Source organism: Podarcis erhardii (assembly GCF_964252035.2).
Source record: "Podarcis erhardii genome assembly, chromosome: 13".
Taxonomy (NCBI): domain Eukaryota; kingdom Metazoa; phylum Chordata; class Lepidosauria; order Squamata; family Lacertidae; genus Podarcis; species Podarcis erhardii.
Genome location: NC_138502.1, coordinates 34,543,564 through 34,565,592, shown reverse-complemented (window position 1 = coordinate 34,565,592; position 22,029 = coordinate 34,543,564). Strand labels below are relative to the sequence as shown.

Sequence of the window (22,029 nt, the reverse complement as noted above, 5' to 3'; positions counted from 1 at the left end):
GAACCAGGAACTTGTAGTTAGGTGTTTATTATATACAGCGGACTATTTACAGGAACAGAACACGGATCTTATGCTAGCTCTCTCTGACACGACTCACAACTCCTATACTCACTGACACACTGAACTCTGAACACGAAACTCTGAACTAACACATTCCAGTTGGTAGACCATTAATTATCACTCTCTTGAGAGAGCTTGACCAATCAGGGAGCAGTCTCTATGTCTCTGTTATCACCAGGCAGACTTACTCCTTCAGATTGCCTTCTGGCTGTCTGCCAAAGCTTAATGGAGTGTGAGTAGCTGTACATACACAGTTTGCCAGTGTATACAAGAGAATTCCAACTGGGAAACAGAATCCCGGGATACCATTTTCCAAGTCCTTGTCATGCCAAAATGTCCTCCAAGGAGAACCCTTTCTCTACTGCAGAGAAAGCCTCCGGTTCTACCCTTTGCTTTCTGTGCCCGTTTTCTATGTCCAGAGAAGCTTCTGATGGAGGAGGGCATTAAAAAACACCCTTCCCCGCTTACTGTCTGAAATAGAACGAACCATCTATTCTGACATCTTGTTCTGGTGACTGGGTAGGCCGGGTTCTGTCCTTCATGTATGGCCTGAACAATGGTCCCCTCTCTACTTCTCCACACCCCTTTAAATATTAAAATCGGTCACCTTTCCCAGTGGCCTAGTGTGGTTTGCCAGCACCCACAGCTACACAGAGGGTGTGTATGGGAGAGAAATGGTCTCGATTGGTGTTTGTTCCCCTTCAGCACTAAAGATCAAGTTTCCTCAGGGGAAAGCAAATGGAGGTACGCAGAAGCCCAAAGTCAAGATTGGCTCCCAAGGTGGCCTACACAGCTCTACCACAAAAAAACCCACAATCTAATTTATGTCAAATGGTTATAACCAAACCTTTTCCAAAAGGTGGCTTAGAATATCATGTAAGATATTCTAAGACATGTGCCAACCAGCAAACCATGGAAGAACAGCAACATCATCAAAATCAGGGGTCAGCAAGGTTTTTGTGGCTTGGGTCAGTTCATGGTCCCACTAATGTCGTGGTGGGACGGAGTGCGCGCGCACACGCACACACTATTTCTGGTGTTCCTTCCGGTGCGGAGGAGGCGTGCACAGCTTCCCATTGGCTGCAGGAGCTTCCTGCAGCCAATGGGAAGCCAGCTAGCGTTGTGGAGGGCGGTCCCCGCTCTGCTCCACACCGGTTTGGCGTGGTGCATGGGAGTCGACTGAGCGGGTGGTGGGGGTCCCCAAGAGGGTGGCAGGGGTCCATGGGCCGGTTAAATGACCCCCATGGACCGCTTGTGGCCCATGGGCCTTACGTTGCCGACCCCTGATCAAAATATAAGAAACTCAGTTAAATATCGAGAGTGAGTACTTTATAAAATAGTGATTAAAAGGGAGCACCATTAATGTAATACACAAAAGGAGAAAACGATATGCTTTAAAAACATGAGCCCCCCACCAACCCCCCTTATTGAGAGTCGCTGTACCTTTATGGATTTATTTTCTTGATTTATCTTTTAAACGGTTAGGGCTAACCTGGCTAATGTAGCTCCTCTCTGTTTTTATAAAAGCACGCACACACATCCATATATGTTTGGGGCAGTAGGTCTCAACCTCCCAGGCAAGTTTCCTTCTTAAAGAAAAAAGAAAACAAACCCTTTGTGCAATTGCCGAAATGGCCATAATGACTGCAAGAATCAGAAATCAGGAAGACCAGAATTTTAATAAGGAATGGGGAAAATTCGTAATTTATCTTAAAAACCATTGTAAACAGTTAAAAATCGTTAGCAGGTTTGGAAACTCACTTGTAGTTTCATGGTGAATTTTGGATATAATGGAGATGCAAAAGATTTGGATTATTAGAAAAGATGCGGGAGGAAATGATTAACAATAGGACCCCCACAAAGGGGAGGAGGGGAAAGTGCAGGGGGTTCTTTGGAATCTTGATTTTATGTTGTATGTTGAATACGTGATTGTAAAATTGTAATTTGAAAAACCAATTTTTTTTAAAAAAAATATAGATAGATAGATAGATAGATAGATAGATAGATAGATAGAAGGTAAAGGGACCCCTGACCATTAGGTCCAGTTGTGGCCGACTCTGGGGTTGCGGCGCTCATCGCGCTTTATTGGCCGAGGGAGCCGGCGTACAGCTTCCGGGTCATGTGGCCAGCATGACTAAGCCGCTTCTGGCGAACCAGAGCAGGGCACGGAAACGCCGTTTACCTTCCTGCCGGAGGGGTACCTATTTATTTACTTGCACTTTGACATGCTTTCAAACTGCTATGTTGGCAGGAGCAACGGGAGCTCACCCCGTCACGGGGATTCGAACTGCCAACCTTCTGATCGGCAAGCCCTAGGCTCTGTGGTTTAACCCACAGCGCCACCCGCGTCCCTAGATAACAGCAAAATTCACAATTATTAATGAAAGGTGCAGGAGCCCTTTTGCATCTGTCCACTCCAGAGGTTTGAAAAGAGATGTCCTTTCCAAGGGTGGAGGGCCAAAATTCTGAAGACTTGACACTTACACTTTCGTAAGTTTGGAGTCTAAATTAATACTTGCTAGACAGTTGAAACAAGGGGAGAAGAAAGAACCAGACAGTTGACACCTGCTGGAAAATGGACAGCTACTGCAAGGACAAAAAATAAAATAAAATGCCCTTATATTCTGGATGAACTGTTGGGATTCTGGGACTTCATGAATAACTGGGGTGCCACCTGCTGGATGCAGGAAGCAACAGCAAGGAAGTTCCATTCAGCTGCAGCGTAACATCTTATTCTTAGAAGAAACAACGCTAAAAGTCACCAAGAGGGCCAGGTTGCAGCAAACGGAAACAGATGTTTCTTAGCACGACGTAAGCCCAAATTTGTGGCCTGTTGCAGTCTCAGACTGGAATTAAGGAGGTGCGATGGAGACATGATTAATTTTAGACGATGCTCAGATTGCACCCAAAGTCTACTGGGGCAAAGTCTGAAAACACAGCAGCCAGCCAGCAGTTATTTAAATCTGCCTCTGGCATTAATCAGCTTTCAGGTCATAGATAGCGACATCTGTTCTTTCCCTTTCTTTCATTGAACCCGAAGAAGTACACCCGCTTGGACCGCTTCGTTGGTCCTGTTAAAGATCTGTTTTGCAAACGCCTTTCCGAAGATGGAAGGGAAACTTAAATGAAAATTGCGTCGAAGGATCAAGGGGTGGAGGGACCCCAAACAACCCCCCCAAAGTCCGCCTGTCGCTTTTTATTGGAATCCACTGCACGTGTTGCCAAATTCAACATTGCTTTCTCCAATTTTCACCCAATGTGTTTGTCTACAAGGTGTTTAATAGACAGACACTTAGCACACCTTGACCTAAGTGAAATTATTGCATGTGTGGTAAGAGGTTTCCATGCAGGGATCCACTGCCCTTGACGTGGAAATGGGAGAACTGGTCAGATTTTGCCTCTCTGTTTCTCATTTTTAAAATCTTATGTTCAGTTCTGTGCATTTGAACATCTGTTAACTTTTTTAAAAAATTCATTGTGAAAATTCACTGGGATGTTAGTGCTAATTTTTCCTAATGCAGACCTTTTTTTGCAAAGCAATTTCCCCTAATGCAACACATTTTTATCTGTTATTTTTACCGGTATATGCATCCATACGTTTAATTTAACCCAATATATGCTATTTTGCACACATTACTTGGCTGGAGAACAACATTACAAGATTTGGATGGCTGTGTTTATGCATTGTTTCAGAAAGTGAAAATTATTTATGTAGGTTTGCTTATATAAGTGAACTGAAGTGGATTTCTCCACCCACTCCTACTCTCTCTCTCTCTCTCTATATATATATATATATAGACAGAGAGAGAGAGAACCTCTTTCACAGGGAGCAAAACCCAGAAACCTAGCAACACATGCATAATTATAAAAGTAGCTCATAGATATGTTCATGTGGAAGCACTATGCACGTCCATATGCTCAGCCTTCTGTGGTTTATACAGTTCTCTGAATCTTAGCGCTGTGGATCCCTGGTCTTAGTGCTGTGGGAGTTCCAAAATGCAAAGGATTTTATAAAATATAAATTTAAATATATACAGTTCTCTGAATCTTAGCACTGTGGATCCCTGGTCTTAGTGCTGTGGGAGTCCCAAAATGCAAAGGATTTTTTAAAATATAATTATATATATATATATATATATATGAATGAAAATGGTTTATTGAATATTTACAGATAAATTATAAACAAATCAAAACGTTGGCAGGATTATTGTAACAATCTGCAGTTTTATAAGAGTATATATTTAAAGAATATGAATGAATGAGCAAATTAAGTTAATTTGGATAGGCAGAAGATATTAAAAATAAATTTAAGGAACTGCAGAAAGCAGGGGCTGGAAGTCAAGTTTTGAAATGTCAAAATGAATGTAAAACTAGTGAAATGTATAAACTTGAAAAGTATAAAGAAATAAATAAAATGAAAGAAAGTCAGGCATATTGATATTGAAAGCACACCCATTTCCTACTCCCTTTAATACATAGCAAAGCAGTGTCTTTATTGGCACCAGAATATCTTTCTCTCCCAGGGCCATCTGGATTGCAGCAAGAGAGAAAAGAGTTAAACCAACTGCTGCATTCTAAAACCAGAAAGATTGCCTTGCAGAAATTAATTGTTCGATTAAACCAGCACAGTCCCCCCAAGTGACCCATTTAGCATCACATATAAAAAGCTGTAATCCTGTATATGCTTAAGTAAAGGTAAAGGTAAAGGGACCCCTGACCGTTAAGTCCAGTCGTGGCCGACTCTGGGGTTGCGGCGCTCATCTCGCTTTATTGGCCGAGGGAGCCGGTGTTTGTCTGCAGACAGCTTCCGGGTCATGTGGCCAGCATGACTAAGCCACTTCTGGCGAACCAGAGAAGCACACGGAAATGCTGTTTACCTTCCCGCTGGAGCGGTACCTATTTATCTACTTGCACTTTGAGGTGCTTTCGAACTGCTAGGTTGGCAGGAGCTGGGACCGAGCAAGGGGAGCTCACCCCGTTGCAAGGATTCGAAACACTGACCTTCTGATTGGCAAGCCCTAGGCTCTGTGGTTTAACCCACAGTGCCACCCGCATCGATCAGGGGGTAAATCTCATTGGACTCAATGGGAAGAGGTTTTAGATGCCATCAGTGTGACCTATGAAGCAGATCTCTTTGGTTTTATTTCATTATTTGCCTTTCATTAGCTACACCCATTGTGTGTGGGCAGGTTGGCACTGAGACTATTATCAGTCCAATTTTTTTTGGTAATAGATTTGCAGGACCATGAAGACACGGTATGATGAAAGCTCACCTTTTCCTCTTTCATTCTAAACAGAAGTTGTCTGTTTTGTCGTTACTACTCTACGGACCTGAAGTACAGAATAAAAGTCCAAACCAGAAATTTTCAGGCCCTGCTGTGAAAACAGCTTTTGAGGAATGAAGTTGAGGGAAGCCGAAGGCAAGTGGTAGGAGCTGAACATTTCCCTTTGCACCAGGAAAGAGAGGTTTGCTGAGGGTGAAGGATCCGGCCTCTGAGACTTAAAAATAGTAGCACTCTCTGAATGATTGCCACTTGGCAGATTACTGCAGGCAACATATATCTCCTATTTTGGGTTGGGGAGGAAATTCAATTCCATTTGCATCCCACCTATCAAATTTGCCATTTCCAAAAATGAATGAGAACTGAAACACAGCGATCTTTCGATGTTTTCACTCCTCTGAATTTTGCGATGCAGCTCTCCAACCCAACAATGTTTGCAAAAATGCAAATACAGTGGTACCTCGGGTTAAGAACTTAATTCGTTCTGGAGGTCCGTTCTTAACCTGAAACTGTTCTTAACCTGAGGTACCACTTTAGCTAATGGGGCCTCCCGCTGCCGCTGCGTGATTTCTGTTCTCATCCTGAAGCAAAGTTCTTAACCCGAGGTACTATTTCTGGGTTAGCAGAGTCTGTAACCTGAAGCGTATGTAACCTGAAGCATATGTAACTCGAGGTACCACTGTATCAGCAAGGTATAAATAAAAATTGGCATATTATTGAAAATAACATACAGTGGTACCTCAGGTTAAGTACTTAATTCGTTCCTGAGGTCCGTTCTTAACATGAAATTGTTCTTAACCTGAAGCACCACTTTAGCTAATGGGGCCTCCTGCTGCTGCCGCACCGCCGGAGCACGGTTTCTGTTCTCATCCTGAAGCAAAGTTCTTAACCTGAAGCACTATTTCTGGGTTAGCAGAGTCTGTAACCTGAAGCGTATGTAACCCGAGGTACCACAGTGCACACCAAGAGCTATAACACTAGATGCTTTGTGCTACTGTTTTTTTTTTCCCTTTCCCCCTTTTAAAGGCGATTCTTTCCATTTTATCTTCAGGTGGACCAAAAACAAATAAGTAATTAATCACTCGCATTGGGGGGGGGGGAAACCCCCACAATCTAGTTCTTGCCAGCAAAATGTTTTCAGGTGGGTGAACTGTCAGGGGAGGGACGGAACTCACTGGTTGCAAAGGGCTATTAAGAGTATCCCCCTTTACGCTGTGTGGAGCTGTGAGGGGGAGGGGTGGAGCGGAAAAAAAAGGTATAAAAATCCCCCAGGAGCTGCCACAGATTGAGACTGAGAGGAAACACAGAAGGACCCACCCAGCCCAGCACATTCCTGTTTCCAGCTTCCAAAAGGCTCAGGGTAAAAACTTGTTGTGGTTGTGATGAAGCGCCTGGGACCAATTTCTCTAGTCAGTTGTCTTGCTTGGAGGAAATTTCCTTTCAAGGCTCTTGAAATCTTGCTGTGCACCCTGATATTTTCCTGGCTTGTAGGACAGGAGGGAACAACTACAGTGGTACCTCAGGTTAAGAACTTACCGTATTTTTTGCACCATAGGACGCACCGGACAATAGGATGCACCTTGTTTTAGAGAAACAAGAAAAAATAATTCTCCCCCTCTCTGCCCAGCGCCCCTTCAGCGAAGCGGCAGGAGGCGCTGCACAGAGAGGGGGAGAATTTCCCCCCTCTTGTTTTCCCGCTCTAAAACAAGGTGCCGTTCAGGCGGCTACCTTGGAAGCCTGGAGAGTGAGAGGGGTCGGTGCACACCGACCCCTCTCACTCTCCAGGCTTCAGGTTCCTTTCGACCTGCTCTTTGGGGCTGGCGGGGGAAGCCCACCACCAGCCCCCAAAGAGCAGGTCAGGGAGCAGCGGAAAGGTGCAGTGGAGAGGCTGCTGCCATAGTCGCACGTCACCTCTCCAACTGGGAGAGGGTCGCGGGGCTATGGCTTCTTTAGCCCCTCATGCGCTCTCCCAGCTGGAGAGGTGGCGCGCGCCTATAGAGGATCCTGCCATAGCCGTGCGTCACCTCTCCAGCCGGGAGAGGGTCGCAGGGGGCTTCTTTAGCCCCGCACGCGCTCTCCCGGCTGGAGAGGTGATGCGTGGTTATAGAGGCTGCTGCCATAGCTGCGCGTCACCTCTCCAGCTGGGAGAGGGTCGCGGGGCTATGGCGTCTTCGCTGCATAGGACGCACACACATTTCCCCTTCATTTTTGAAGGGGGAAAAGTGCGTCCTATATAGCGAAAAATACGGTAATTTGTTCCGGAGGTCAGTTCTTAACCTGAAACTGTTCTTAACCTGAGGTAAAACTTTAGCTAATGGGGCCTCCCACTGCCGCTGCACGATTTCTGTTCTCACCCTGAAGCAAAGTTCTTAACCCAAGGTACTATTTCTGGGTTAGCGGAGTCTGTAACCTGAAGCGTCTGTAACCCAAGGTACCACTGTATAGGATTTTCTCTCTCCCTTTTTTGCTAGCTTCTGCTGGGGAAACGGGTCCAAGTAAAAGCGGGGAGTGTTTGGCACTAGTGATGGAAAGGTCTTGAGAGGTGATAAAAGTATTTTCTTTTTCAAAAATGCCGTATTTTTCACTCCATAAGACGCACCAGACCATAAGACGCACCTAGTTTTTGGAGGAGGAAAACAAGAAAAAAAATATTCTGAATCTCAGAAGCCAGAACAGCAAGAGGGATCACTGTGTAGCGAAAGCAGCAATCCCTCTTGCTGTTCTGGCTTCTGGGATAGCTGTGCAGCCTGCATTCGCTCCATAAGACGCACACACATTTCCCCTCACTTTTTAGGAGGGGAAAAGTGAGTCTTATAGAGCAAAAAATACTGTAATTTTTATTGCTTTTCAATGACAACAATCCAATAATAGCCTCATTATAACAATGCCAAATTATAACACAATTAATAATACCAATCACTGAGGTGCCAAATTATGCAAATTAGGTTGCCCCCCGCGTGCTAGAATTAACGATTTGATGATTTTCTTTGTTTCTGCATTCCAAAATCTTATAAATTTCAATTACGCCCCAGTCCAAATACCAATCCCTTATATCGCAACTGCAGTTTTAACGACCTCCATTCGTATTGACACATGGAATGATTTCTACAACTACAGCTGCAGCATTCAAACTCTCTCCCTCCTGTGGGTGGCAATTATTCTGTCCGTAATGTTTCTTTTTTTTTTTCCTTGAAAAGTTTTTATTGTTAAAATAATTCAGCATTAATACACACATATTGTGAATATACAAACATGCAAACATACATTTCATACAATCCTTAAAAGTGTTCAAACGTACTTACACTCAATCCCACAAATAATTCCTTTTCCCATCACCACCCCTCACCCCACCTTTGTGTTAGACTTCCAATCTACTCAATTGCAATTTCTTTCCACTTTGATTACTTTCTTTCACACACCTTTGACCTAATTTCATGCTTCTTTTTCTATTACACATTGTTATCCATCTTCTTTAGTATTCCAGTATTTAAAACGGAACTTGTTTATTCATACTGATTTTTCAATATGGTTTTGCAAGTATCCTTTAAACACCTTCCAGTCCCTATCTATCTTCTCTTTAGAAAGCCTTCCAATTTCTCCCATTGTTTTGGATATATTGTAGCACTCCAATATTCTACAATACAATATTCTGTCCGTAGTGTTTCTTCCTGTCCTTGTAATATATTATCTCCATCTTTTGCCAGCCGTTGCTGCTCTCCATCACGCCTTGGGCGGTGCTACTTGTTGTTTCAGAATATCTCCGTTGCGCCGTCCCTGGTTCATTGCTTGCAGTTACAAAAGTCACACAGTGAATTTTCTGTTTTCGCCATCTTTCTCTCAGATAAAATCGTCTTGCTTGGAGGAAGTTTCCTTCCAAAGCTCTGTCACCTGCTGTGCATTCTGATACTTTCCTGGCTTGTGGGGCAGGAGGAGATGACTATAGTATTTTCTTTCTCCTTCCTAAGCTTCTGCTGGGGAAACGGGTCCAAGGGGAAGCTGAGAGCGTTTGGCACTAGTGATGGAAAAGTCTTGGGAGGCGATAAAAGTATTTTTGACCATTGTGAACTATCAAGTGAAGCCTGCTGTGGATGGAGGAAAGTTTTCACAGACAAGTCTGTGGGCTTCCATGAAACTTCTTTTTTTAAAAAAAGATTTTTTATTAGCATATAAAACACATACTTATACATTTACACAATACACATACATAACACACTACTTTATTTTCATAACATAAAACATACCTACATTACTCTATATAATACCTACCTATACCATATCAACATACCTACACACCTACCCCACACCAAGTGACTTGACTTCCAGCCATTCTCATTACATTACTTTATTTTTCCAACTAGCTTAAACGCATTTCTTTATTTCTTTAATCTCTTCTTCTATCTTGACTTTACTCTCCTTTCACTTTAATCATTTTCTGGATTCACTCAATATCTGTCAGAAATTCTACTTTTTCCACATAAATTTTGATGTCTCCCTTAAAGATAGCCCACTCCTTATTCACAGGCTTTCATGAAACTTCTGGCTGGCCAGAGACGTGAACAGAAGGATGGGCTTTGACCTAGTTCAGGATAGCTCAGAGCTCATCCTTTTGCGCTGCGCTTTCAAAGCACAGATCCACACTTGGAAGCTTTGTGTCCAGGCAGTGTTCCCCTCCCCCCCCCGGGAAAACCTATGTTTTACTGCTGGATCTGAGCAAACGCCATTCTGCAGAAAACCCAGTTGCCATTTGCTCTAATCAAACATGGGTTTTGTTTTGTTTTTTGGCTCCCTGTCGGGGAATTAAACATGTGTTTTTCTGGAGAAAGAAAGAAAGAAAGAAAGAAAGAAAGAAAGAGTTCAGACACAGAGCTTTAAAGCCTGCATCTGTGCCTCAAAACATAGCACAAAAGTCAGATTGAGCCCTTAGGTTCACTGTATCGGATGCAAAAGGATAAGGTTGCCGTAATGTTTCTAAGAACAGGCACCGAGAAGGAGGATCAGTGCTGCAGAACATGTCTAGCACTGGGGTCAGCACTCACGTGCATCTGCCTACTTGCTTCACACAGTTTCCAGACCCTCCAAGTGTCCCTATTTTCCAGGGACAGTTTCGGATTTACAAAAGACATCCTGGTTTCTGATTTGATCCTGGAATGTCCTGCTTTTCCTTAGGACGTCCCTAATTTCATTGGAGAAATGTTGGAGGGTGTGGAGTTATGTGACCCCTGAGCCAAGGAGATAAGTAACTAGACTACCTTTAGAAGACTTCTGAAGGCAAATCTGAAGGGTTTTTGTTTTTTAAAGCTTAATGCTTTATTAGGTTTTTATATATGTTGGAAGTTGCCCAGAGCAGCTGGGGCAACCCAGTTAGATGGGTAGTGTATAAATAATAAAATTATTATTATTATTATTATTATTATTATTATTATTATTGGATAGGATGTCCCTATTTTCATCGGAGAAATGTTGGAGGGTATGAGTTCCCCATACACTAGCTCATATTGAACTTACACAATTCCATGGACATAGCAATGTGTGGTTAATAAAATAATATATGGCCTTTTAAACTGTTTTGTCTGTGTACTGTTTTTGTTAGTTACTATTTATGCATTTTTGTGTTTTTACAATGTAAACTGCCCTGTGATCCTCGGATGAAGGGTGGTATAGAATAATAGCAATAATAATTTTAATTATGAATAGTAGCGCACTAGCTCATTAGCTACATACACATATACCATAATAAGGCTTAGTGATGTTGACATCCAATGGCTCCCAAGACGCCTTGGTATCATAGGGACTTTTCCCTTCCTTTCTCAATACAGATGATCGCTCCACGGAGATTCCGTCTCACTTTCTTCACCTTCGCTTGCTGTCTGGCTTTGTTTCTCAGCCACGTTGGGGACACGGCACGCCTTGCTCCCGAATTCCCCGGTGAAGATGCTCCACTCGACCAACTGGTTCAATATTACAATGAGTACCAGCAATACCACAACTCAATCAACCGTCCCAGGTTAAGTGAAATGCATTTAATTCTTCATGTAGACTGTCCCACCAGAGTGGTGCATGCTCTGGTTATCTCTCGCTTGGACTACTGCAATGCGCTCAATGTGGGGCTACCTTTGAAGGTGACCCGGAAACTACAACTAATCCAGAATGCGGCAGCTAGATAGTGACTGGGAGCAGCCGGCGAGACAACATAATAATGGTCTTGAAAGACCTACATTGGCTCCCAGTACGTTTCCGAGCACAATTCAAAGTGTTGGTGCTGACCTTTAAAGCCCTAAATGGCCTCGGTCCAGTATACCTGAAGGAGAGTCTCCACCCCCATCATTCAGCCCGGACACTGAGGTCCAGCTCCGAGGGCCTTCTGGCGGTTCCCTCACTGTGAAAAGCCAAGTTACAGGGAACCAGGCAGAGAGCCTTCTCGGTAGTGGCACCTGCCTTGTGGAATGCCCTCCCACCAGATGTCAAAGAGAACAACAACTACCAGAATTTTAGAAGACATCTGACGGCAGACGTGTTTAGGGAAGCTTTTAATGTTTGATGGATTACTGTATTTTAATATTTTGTTGGAAGCTGCCCAGAGTGGCTGGGGAAGCCCAGCCAGATGGGTGGGGTATAATAATAGATTATTATTATGTAGACCCCCTTTTTACCTTGTAGAGCATTTTGAGAAACCAGGGCTGAGCATATGTGGTGCCGGGTGGAAAGATCCGCCCGGCACACCCACCCACCCGGTTGCCCAGAGTTGCCCACCTTTTTTAAGAGAGAGTTGACACCATGCTTATCTCTGCTCTAGAAAAGAAAACAGGAAACATAAGGAGCCCAGCACAACAAATCAGACCAAGGCGTTGGAGACTGAGTGAAGTCGGGTGCCTTGTAGTGTAAGCAGCATGCGCTGGGCAGGCCTCTCCACAGCCCTACGCCAATCCCAGGCACACAGGAGGGTGGAGCCAGCTGGCTGCCTCAAAGCCTCACTGGCTCGCTCGCCCCCGAACTCACGGCGCAAAACTGCCCACAGCAGAAGAGCCCACCGCGGTGCTCCAACCGACGGGCGGGCTCTTCCCCGGACTCCAACTCTTGGGCCCTGGACTCTTGGCCTGGCGCCCCTGAGAGCCTGGTGCCTGGTGCCCTACACCCCTAGTACCTATGGTTAAGATGGCCCTGAGAGAAATGCTCCACAGGACTCTCTAGTTCTCATTAAAAGCCAGAATACAGAGAGAGAGAGAGAGAGAGAGAGAGAGAGAGAGTGTGTCTGTGGTACTGCATAGGAATGAATATTGTTAGTGATGGTAAAGACCGTTTGACAAACCAGCTTTTCATCTTTACCCAGATTTGGTAAGCGATCCAGCAGCCAGGCACTCTGCGGAGATCCAAGCACCAGATTGGACTGTTCAAACTGACAAGTAAGTTTTATTTTTGGAACCGGTGCAAATTTCTCAGACGCATATCCCAAGGTACTTTCCATCCATACGCACATTTCTGCAAGCAGTTTTTCCCAATTATAACACACTTTTCTGGGTTCTTTTTGCTAATATGTCTGCACACGTTTTGCTAATGCACACATTTTTGCACTCGTTGTTTGGGTTGGAGAACTGCATTGCAAAAAATAAAATAGAAATAAAAATAAAAATAAAAACAACCCCCCCAGAGATGTGTGAATGTCAAAGGATAGTCGTGTTTCAGCCTGCTTATTGGTTTGAGAACTGCGAATTAGGTGGTTTCTCATTAGAATGCAAACAAAGTTGAATTTCTCCCCAAGAAATATGGCATGCTGGAAGGTGGTGTCCTTGGTTTTTGCCTTCAGTGCTGGAGTACTTTTGTCCCCAATGTAGGGTTGCCATATTTCAAGAGGTAAGAAGCCAGACAGAAAAAGTTGTTGAGCCGTCAGCCACTGCCCGTGCTGGAGGCAGAGCCCTGGCCAATTGCGCCAAAGCCCAAGCCTGCACCTGAATCGCAGGTGCACAAAATAATATTAAACAAAACAAAACAAAAAATCCCAAACCCAGACAATTGCTATAAATTGTAAAACACCCCCCCCCAAGGATGGGCATGTAGCTCCCCCCTCAAGGGATAAGTCTGGGATTTCCTGGATGTATGGCAACCCCACTCAAATGTCTATCAGCACCAGATCCTGGTTGTTGGGACAAGCATTGTGGTTTGCAACGCAGGAGGTCGAGGAGGTATATTACAGTGTGTATCGAGCTGACTGGGCTTGTGACAGCCCATATGACCTTTCTGGGTGAACAGGAGCTATAACACAATAGGATTCACAGGTGTAGCCTCAAGGTGTCAGGATGCTGTCGGCAGCTCCTGGCTGGTTGCCCAGGAAAGTATAAAGACAAGGAAAAGTTCCTTGCTGTCCTTTTTTATTTCAATCTTTACAGAGAGAGGCTATAGAACCCAGCCTCTTGGATAACGGCATGGTCCCGAGTGAATTCTTCATACCCAGTCTCTCCCACTTCCTCATTAGTCATTCTCATCATCTCCTCTACTGTCAGGGACCATGCTGAGGAGGAAGAAGGGTGGGAACCTCCCCCCCCCCTGCTCCTGCTCCTGAATCTTCCCAGGAGCAGGAGGACAGTATAGATTTGGAACTGTGGTTTGCAGAGGGACATAGTTCAGAAGGCAGAAGCTGGGAGATACTGAATGGGGAACAGCTAGGAAAAGGAAACATTGGAGAGAGAAAGTTAACAGATTCACAGTCTCTGCACAGCATTCCTCCAGTCAGCCCAAGGTCAAGAAGAGCTCAGAAAGGGGCAGAACAGAATGCACATAGGGTACAAGGTCAGATTACAAGACGTGGGATTGACATAGATTAATAGAGACAGAGGGGGTGTAAGCCTTAATTGGGAGCACTGCCATTCTGGGTAGATGCATGCTTTTGCCCTGCACTGTGTTTATTAAAGAAACTAACTGGTAAGAATTCACTTACGTTTGATTTGCTCATTTATGGCCATGGGGCAGGAAGCCGATTTCCTGAACCCTGACATCTACAGGTGCTGAAATGTGCCCTCTGTCTTTGAGCTCTTTGCTCTCCTACTTTCAAGGCTTGCCGGGTTCTGGGAGATGGAGGGGTAGGAATGCTTTCTAAGGACAATGTGTCAGCCGGGTGTTGTTCCGGCTCTCCCATGATTTCCCAACTTTCCCCCTCATCTGCCTCCGAGCTGCGACCTCCTTCAGATTGAAAATCTATACTGTCTTCCTCTTCCACCTTCCTGGAAGGGGAGGCGGTCTCCACCATTTCTCCTCCTCTCCCTAGCCCCAGACATAAGAAGAGATGAGGAATCCCCCACTTACAGCTTCTGTTGGATTCTTCCATTGCTTCTTACAGGAACATGTCCACAAGGAGGATGTCTGCAAGCCTTCCAGACTGAACCCTGATTGCTCCATGAGCCTCTTCACCTGACTTTTTCTTCATATGATGGCCGCCTGCTTCCGAGCAAGACATTCCCTACTGGGCATTCTCTTTCCTCTCCTCTTCAACTAACTGTTGAATTTAATCATTATAATAAAGCAAGATTATTGTTGCAATCTGGTCGCCTTTCAATGTAAGACCACTGTAATCAAATGTGGACACATCTTGCAGTATCTGCTGTTGAATCGCTTTGGTGGTATTTTAAACCCAGCTTTGCAGGAGGTATCAGTGGTCCTGGGCCTGATGTACATTCATGCCATACATTTACAGCACAATGAATGCACGTTCAGTGGCTGGTGGTGGTTAGAGGATGGATGACGGCTAACAGATTGTGGCTGAATCCAGACAAGACAGAAGTACTGTTTTGGGGGGACGGGGGGCAGGTGTGGGGGACTCCCTGGTCCTGAATGGGGTAACTGTGGCCCTGAAAGACCAGGTGCGCAGCCTGGGAGTCATTTAGGACTCACAGCTGTCCAGGGAGATGCAGGTCAATTCTGTGTCAAGGGCAGCTGTGTACCAGCTCCATCTGGTATGCAGGCTGAGACCCTACCTGCCCGTGGACTGTCTTGCCAGAGTGGTGCATGCTCTGGTTATCTCCCGCTTGGACTACTGCAACGCGCTCTATGTGGAGCTACCTTTGAAGGTGACCCGGAAACTACAATTAATCCACAATGCGGCAGCTAGACGGGAGACTAGGAGTGGCCACCGAGACCATATAATACCAGTCCTGAAAGACCTATATTGGGTCCCAGTACGTTTCAGAGCACAATTCCAAGTGTTGGTGCTGACCTTTAAAGCCCTAAACGGCCTCGGCCCAGTATACCTGAAGGAGCATCTCCACCCCCATTGTTCAGCCCAGACACTGAGGTCCAGCCTTCTGGCCGTTCCCTCCCTGCAAGAAGTGAGGTTACAGGGAACCAGGCAGAGGGCCTTCTCAGTAGTTGCGCCTACCCTTTGGAACACCCTCCTATCAGTTGTCAAGGAAATTAAAAACTATCTGATTTTTAGAAGACACCTGAAGGCAGCCCTGTTTAGGGAAGTTTTTAATGTTTGATGTTTTTTCATGTTTTTAATATTCTGTGGGAGCCTCCCAGAGTGGCTGGGGAAACACAGACAGAAGTGTGGGGTGTAAATGAATCATCATCATCATCATCATCATCATCATCATCAATGAATCATTGGAACTGAAACTTAGCCATCACAGATCCACAATTCACAGCACCAATTTAAATTTTTTTAGTTGTCGTCCCCATTAGATTCACAAAATGTTTAGGGGTATGTGTACCCCTGCATCCCCCCAGAAAAAAGCACTGACCTTAACAAACTACAGTCCACACACTTTGAACCATTCCTGGAGCTTGTTCTGTGAACCACCCTGAGACCTCCTGGTATAGGGCGGTATATTAATAATAATAATAATAATAATAATAATACATTTTATTTTATTTTATTTTATTGTTTTATTTTATTTTATTTTATTGCCTTGCCTTGCCTTCCATTGCATTATCAGCTGGATAGCTGGTTGTAGGTTCGATCCCTGTAAGGTACAGCCACATATCCCTACATTGCAGGAGGTTGTGGCTTGAGCATATAGGATAAGCTCTAGATCTCAACAAATGTCATAAAATAGGGTTGATACCATGCTAGATACCATGTTACCATGCTTAAACCGAATCATGAATGGCCCTGAAACCATATTACATGATTCCTGGGATTCTTCTATGTGTCTGCGGTTTAGCTTGGAAAAGGGTTACATATGTGCAGACATCACCTTGCCAACAAAGGTCCGTATAGTTAAAGCCATGGTTTTCAGAAGTTGAACTGGAAATGCGGCTTCTGTTTTGAGCTTTCCATATTGAGGCTTCCATTTTGAGGCTTCCGCTTTCAGTTTTCAAACCTTTTGGAACTCGAATGGACTTCCAGAAACCGAGGTACCACTGTACTTTTTTTTTATTTGCAGAAGATGGAAAGACATCTTTTCCAGACAAGAGCAAGAGCATCGCGTGATACTGAGGACAATCCTAGGATGACGGTAGGAGTTTTCCCTTTTTGTTTTCCAATGTATTTCTTATCAATAATAATAATAATAATAATAATAATTCAGTGTGGAGCGAGCAATTTTTCATTCTGATAGCGTGGCCCAGAGGAAAAAGATTTGAGAACCACCGATCTATATGCTAACTCTAAGCCTCTAAGTTCTGTTCGAGATATAGCCACATAAATGCACACGTTCATCTGCAAGATGGGGCTACTTACTTGATAAGTGAAAGTGTTGTTGTATATAATCGGAGCTCAACAAGGAACATCTGGAGTTGCTCCAATGATGCATCATCACTGGGGTATTTCGGAGGCATTGGTCTGTCATCATTAGCATAGCTGAGGAACATGGCCACACAGCAGGTGAGGGCAAAGAGAGATACCCAGCTGTTCCGCGGAAAGACCGTCTGTTGCAGGGAGGAGATAAAGAAAATACAGGGCACTCTCATGATTTTGGGCAGGTGGAAAACTGGCAGCGAAATAATAATAATAATAATAATAATAATAATAATAATAATAATAGTAACAATAGTAATAGTAATAATGATAATAATAATAATATATTTATACCTCGCCCATCTGGCTGAGTCTCCCCAGTCACTCTGGGCGGCTCCCAACAGAATATTAAAAACACGATAAAACATCAGCCATTAAAAACTTCCCTAAACAAGGCTGCCTTCAGATGACTCCTAAAAGCCAGGTAGTTGTTTATTTCCCTGATATCTGATGGGAGGATGTTCTACAGGGTGGGCGCCACCACTGAGAAGGCCCTCTGCCTGGTTCCCTGTAACTTGGCTTCTCACAGTGAGGGATCCGCCAGAAGGCCCTTGGAGCTGGACCTCAGCGTCCGGGCAGAACAATGGGGGTGGAGACGCTCCTTCAGGTATACTGGGCTGAGGCCGTTTATGGCTTTAAAGGTCAGCAGCAACACTTTGAATTGTGCTCAGAAACATACTGGGAGCCAATGTAGGTCTTTCAGGACCGGTGTTATGTGGTCTCAGTGGCCACCCCAGTCACCAGTCTAGCTGCCGCATTCTGGATTAATTGTAGTTTCCGGGTCACCTTCAAAGGTAGCCCAACGTAGAGCGCATTGCAGTAGTTTAAGCGGGAGATAACCAGAGCATGCACCACTCTGGCGAGACAGTCTGCAGGTAGGTAGGGTCTCAGCCTGCATACCAGATGGAGCTTGTAGACAGCTGCCCTGGACACAGAATTGACCTGTGCATCCATGGACAGCTGTGAGTCTAAAATAGCTTCCAGGTTACGCACCAGGTCCTTCAGGGGCACAGTTACCCCATTCTTCAATCCCGTATGCTGATAGCAAATCCAAGGTTGCATCCACACTAAACATCTAAAGCACCACTTTAACAGTCACAGAGAACCGTGAGAAGTGTGGTTTGTTAAGAGTGCTGGAAACTGTAGCTCTTCTTAACAATCCAGAGTTCCCATGACTCTTTGGGAGATGTTATGAATGTTAAAGTGGTGTCAGGGTGTGGATGTGACCCCTACGTGACTAAAATGAGACCTTCCACATGAGAGGGAAGTATCAGCAGAAACATACACAAACACATTAAGTGGGGGGGGGACCCTAAGAAGTGAGCCTCAGAAATAGCCCGGTGTAGACTGTACCAGTCACTGTAAGTCACCACAGAAAGCTGGTTGAAGCAGAAAATTGGACTTGGGCAGAGGAAGGGAATGGAGTATCCTGAGGAAGGGCATGCACGGCAGAGGAATGGAATGGAGTATCCTGCGAAAGGGTATTCAAGGTAGAGGAACGGAACAGAGTATCCTGCAGAAGGGTATTCAAGGCAGAGGAATGGAACGGAGTATCCTGCGAAAGGGCATGCAAGGCAGAGGAATGGAACGGAGTATCCTGCGAAAGAGCATGCAAGGCAGAGGAATGGAACAGAGTATCCTGCATAATTCCCTCTTGCTGTTGTTTTCCCCTGCGGCAGATGAAACGAGGAAGCTGGATCGGCCTCTTGGCCATTGCCTGCTGTGTGGCTTTGCTCCTGGGCTGCCTTGAGAGCGCCGGAACCACCCCAATTCCCTGGGTATGATGAAGACTATGAAGAGCAACTTGAAGGATTTATCGAGTAAGAGAGAAGGTAAAAAGCGTTGTCTCCTATCCTGTTTATCTACATGAAACCACTGTTAGTGGGGTCATCCATAGTTTTGGAGTATGTAAGGAATATACTGGGACGCGGGTGGCACTGTAGTCTAAATCACTGAGCCTCTTGGGCTTGCCAGTTAGAAGGTTGGGGGTTCGAATCCCCACAATGGGGTGAGCTCCCATTGCTCTGTTCTAGCTCCTGCCAACCTAGCAGTTCGAAAGCACACCAGTGCAAGTAGATAAATAGGTACCACTCCGGTGGGAAGGTAAACAGTGTTTCGTTGCGTTCTGGCTTCTGTCACAATGTCCCATTGTGCAGAAGCGGTTTAGTCATGCTGGCCAAGGTAAATGGCGTTTCCGTGCACTGCTCTGGTTCGCCAGAAGTGGCATAGTCATGCTGGCCACATGACCCTTTACCTTTAAGGAATATACTGATGACACGCAGCTCTGCTTCTCCTTTACATCGGCAGGAGGGGCAGTGGATGTGCTGGGCTGGATGAGAGCCAACAAACTGAAGCTCAATCCAGACACTGGATTGAGGCACTGTTAGTGGCTGTTTCTCTAGAACAGATGGATGGGAGGTTGCCTGCTCTCTCTCTCTCTCTTTGAAATTGTTTTTATTTGACTTTACAAATATAAATTTATAACAACATCAAATACATATCCATACAGTGGTATCTTGGTTTACGGCATGGGTAGGCAAACTGAGGCTCGGGGGGGCAAGATCCGGCGCAATCGCCTTCTAAATCTGGCCTGCGGACAGTCCGGGAATCAGCGTCAAAAGTTATTTTAAACATTCTTTTCAGTTCATTATATATCATTTCCCGGAAAGCTTTTATTACCTTACATGACCACCACATATGATAAAAGGTACCTTCTTTTTTGTTCACATTTTCAGCAGGTATTTTCACTTGTTTTATACATTTTTGCTAACTACATGAGTAGAATGTGCCCTTTTATTTAAAATGCATCTCTGGGTTATTTGTGGGGCATGGGAATTCATTCATTTCCCCCCTCCAAAATGTAGTTCCATCCCCCCCAAGGTCTGAGGGACAGTGGACCGGCCCCCTGCTGAAAAAGTTTGCTGACCCCTGGTTTACGAACTTAATCCATTCCCGAAGTCCGTTCTTAAACCAAAGCATTCTCAAACCAAGGCATGCTTTCCCATAGCAGCGGGGGACTCAATTTACAAATGGAACATACTCAATATGTTCTGCTTCCAAGGCAAAGTTCACAAACCAAAACACCTACTTCTGGGTTTGCAGCGTTGTTTCCAAGTTGTTCATAAACTAAGCTGTTCTTAAACCAAGGTACCACTGTTTAAAGAGATTTCTCTGAATCTTGAGACTTCCCCCATCCCCTCCATGGGTCCTATTATCAGAATTTGATTTTGAATTGATTTTAGAATGTATTTTAATTAATTGACTGTGATTTTATGTAAATTGTGCTATTTTTACTGTTGTTAACCACTCTGAGTCCGGCTTTGGCTGGGGTGGGTGGGATATAAATATTATTATTATTATTATTATGCCTGCACTCCACAAACACAATTTTCTTTCTCCACACTGAGGTGTCAGAAACACACACCAGCTGAGGACGACCAGTAATACAAGACCCAAAGGGCCGTTCTCTGTGCATGCACAGCCTAAGCGAGAACTGATTCGCTTTACTTCTATCCCCAAGGGCACGGGCAAAAGATGGAAGGCTATATGTTGGACTGACCAGTGCCTAGACTGACTGATGAACAGCCCTGGTAAGTCGGATTCTAGGAGCTGGGCTGGTGTGGGAAGCAGAGAAGCGGCGCCCGCCCAGTGGAACGCCCTCCCATCAGTTGTCAAAGAGATAAACAACTATCTGACTTTTAGAAGACATCTGAAGGCAGCCCTGTTCAAGGAAGTTTTTCATGTGTGACATTTGAATGTATCTTTAATCTTTGTTGGAAGCAGACCAGAGTGGCTGGGGAAACCTAGCCAGATGGGCAGGGTACAAATAAATTATTATTATTATTATTATTATTATTATTATTATTATTATTATTATTATTTTCACTTATATTATTATATTTTCGCTTACAAAATGAGACGAGCCATTTGTGAACATCATGTGCTCAGCTCCAGGAACATCTTACCTCTCGCTTGGCATGTGTCGAGGCAGTTTTTGTGAGTGGCCAATGGTGAGAGAGTGGCACTCTACAGATGCTCAGAGGCATCTGGTTCTGGTTGACTAGCATCAACACTGCCCTGGAAGCCATGCTCTAGTGGGCATGATTCCCAGGGTCCCTTCCAACTCAACAATTCTATGGTTCTAGGCCAGTGGTGGTGAACCTATGGCACACATGCCAGAGAGGGCACTCAGAGTCCTCTCTGTGGGCACGGGCAACCTCACCCCAATAGGACCATAGCTTCTGTGCTGGGGGTGGGGGAGGAGTGAGGAGGAGAGGAGGGCTGGCGCTAGGGTTAGGGTCAGGATTAGAATTAGGGTTAGGGTCAGTGTTGTTTTATGTTTTCTTGTGATTTTGAGTCATTTGCGGTTGGTTTGCTTTTTCCAATTTCTTGTGCTGCTGCTTTTTCACGAGTTGCAAGTTTGTGAGCTTTGTGGTTTTCTGGAAAGTCTCAGTTTTTATTTAAAATGCAGCCCTGCGGCCCTGGCGCTGAGGGAGAGAAGGCTGGACCGGGGCAGCAAGCAATCAGGCAAGGGATGTTGCTGCTGCCCCCTATCACTGTTCTAGGCGAATGCGGGTGACACTGTGGGTTAAACCACAGAGCCTAGGACTTGCCGATCAGAAGGTCAGCAGTTCGAATCCCTCTGATGGGGTGAGCTCCTGTTGCTCGGATCCTGCTCCTGCCAACCTAGCAGTTCGAAAGCATGTCAAAGTCCGGTGGGAAGGTAAATGGTTTTCCCGTGCGCTGCTCTGGTTCGCCAGAAGCGGCTTAGTCATGCTGGCCACATGACCTGGAAGCTGCACGCCGGCTCCCTCGGCCAATAAAGTGAGATGAGCACCGCAACCCCAGAGTCAGTCACGACTGGACCTACAGTTCAGGGGTCCCTTTACCTTTACCTTGTCTCATTCTTTTCAGTTCCATTTCCCACAAATGCCCACTAGATGGAGCTAAATTATTATTTTT

General features: G+C 45.0%; 1 protein-coding gene and 1 long non-coding RNA gene across 2 annotated transcripts in view; one reads left to right on the top strand and one right to left on the bottom strand.

Moving 5' to 3' along the window:
* TMEM92 (transmembrane protein 92) overlaps positions 1-22,029 on the bottom strand; it is a 365,445-nt gene that overhangs the window by 249,247 nt on the left and 94,169 nt on the right. The window lies entirely within an intron of this gene.
* On the top strand, positions 6,648-14,793 carry LOC309328344. The gene is made up of 4 exons (XR_014150799.1): positions 6,648-6,702; positions 11,159-11,346; positions 12,670-12,742; positions 14,671-14,793. It is a non-coding gene; the product is annotated as an uncharacterized lncRNA (long non-coding RNA).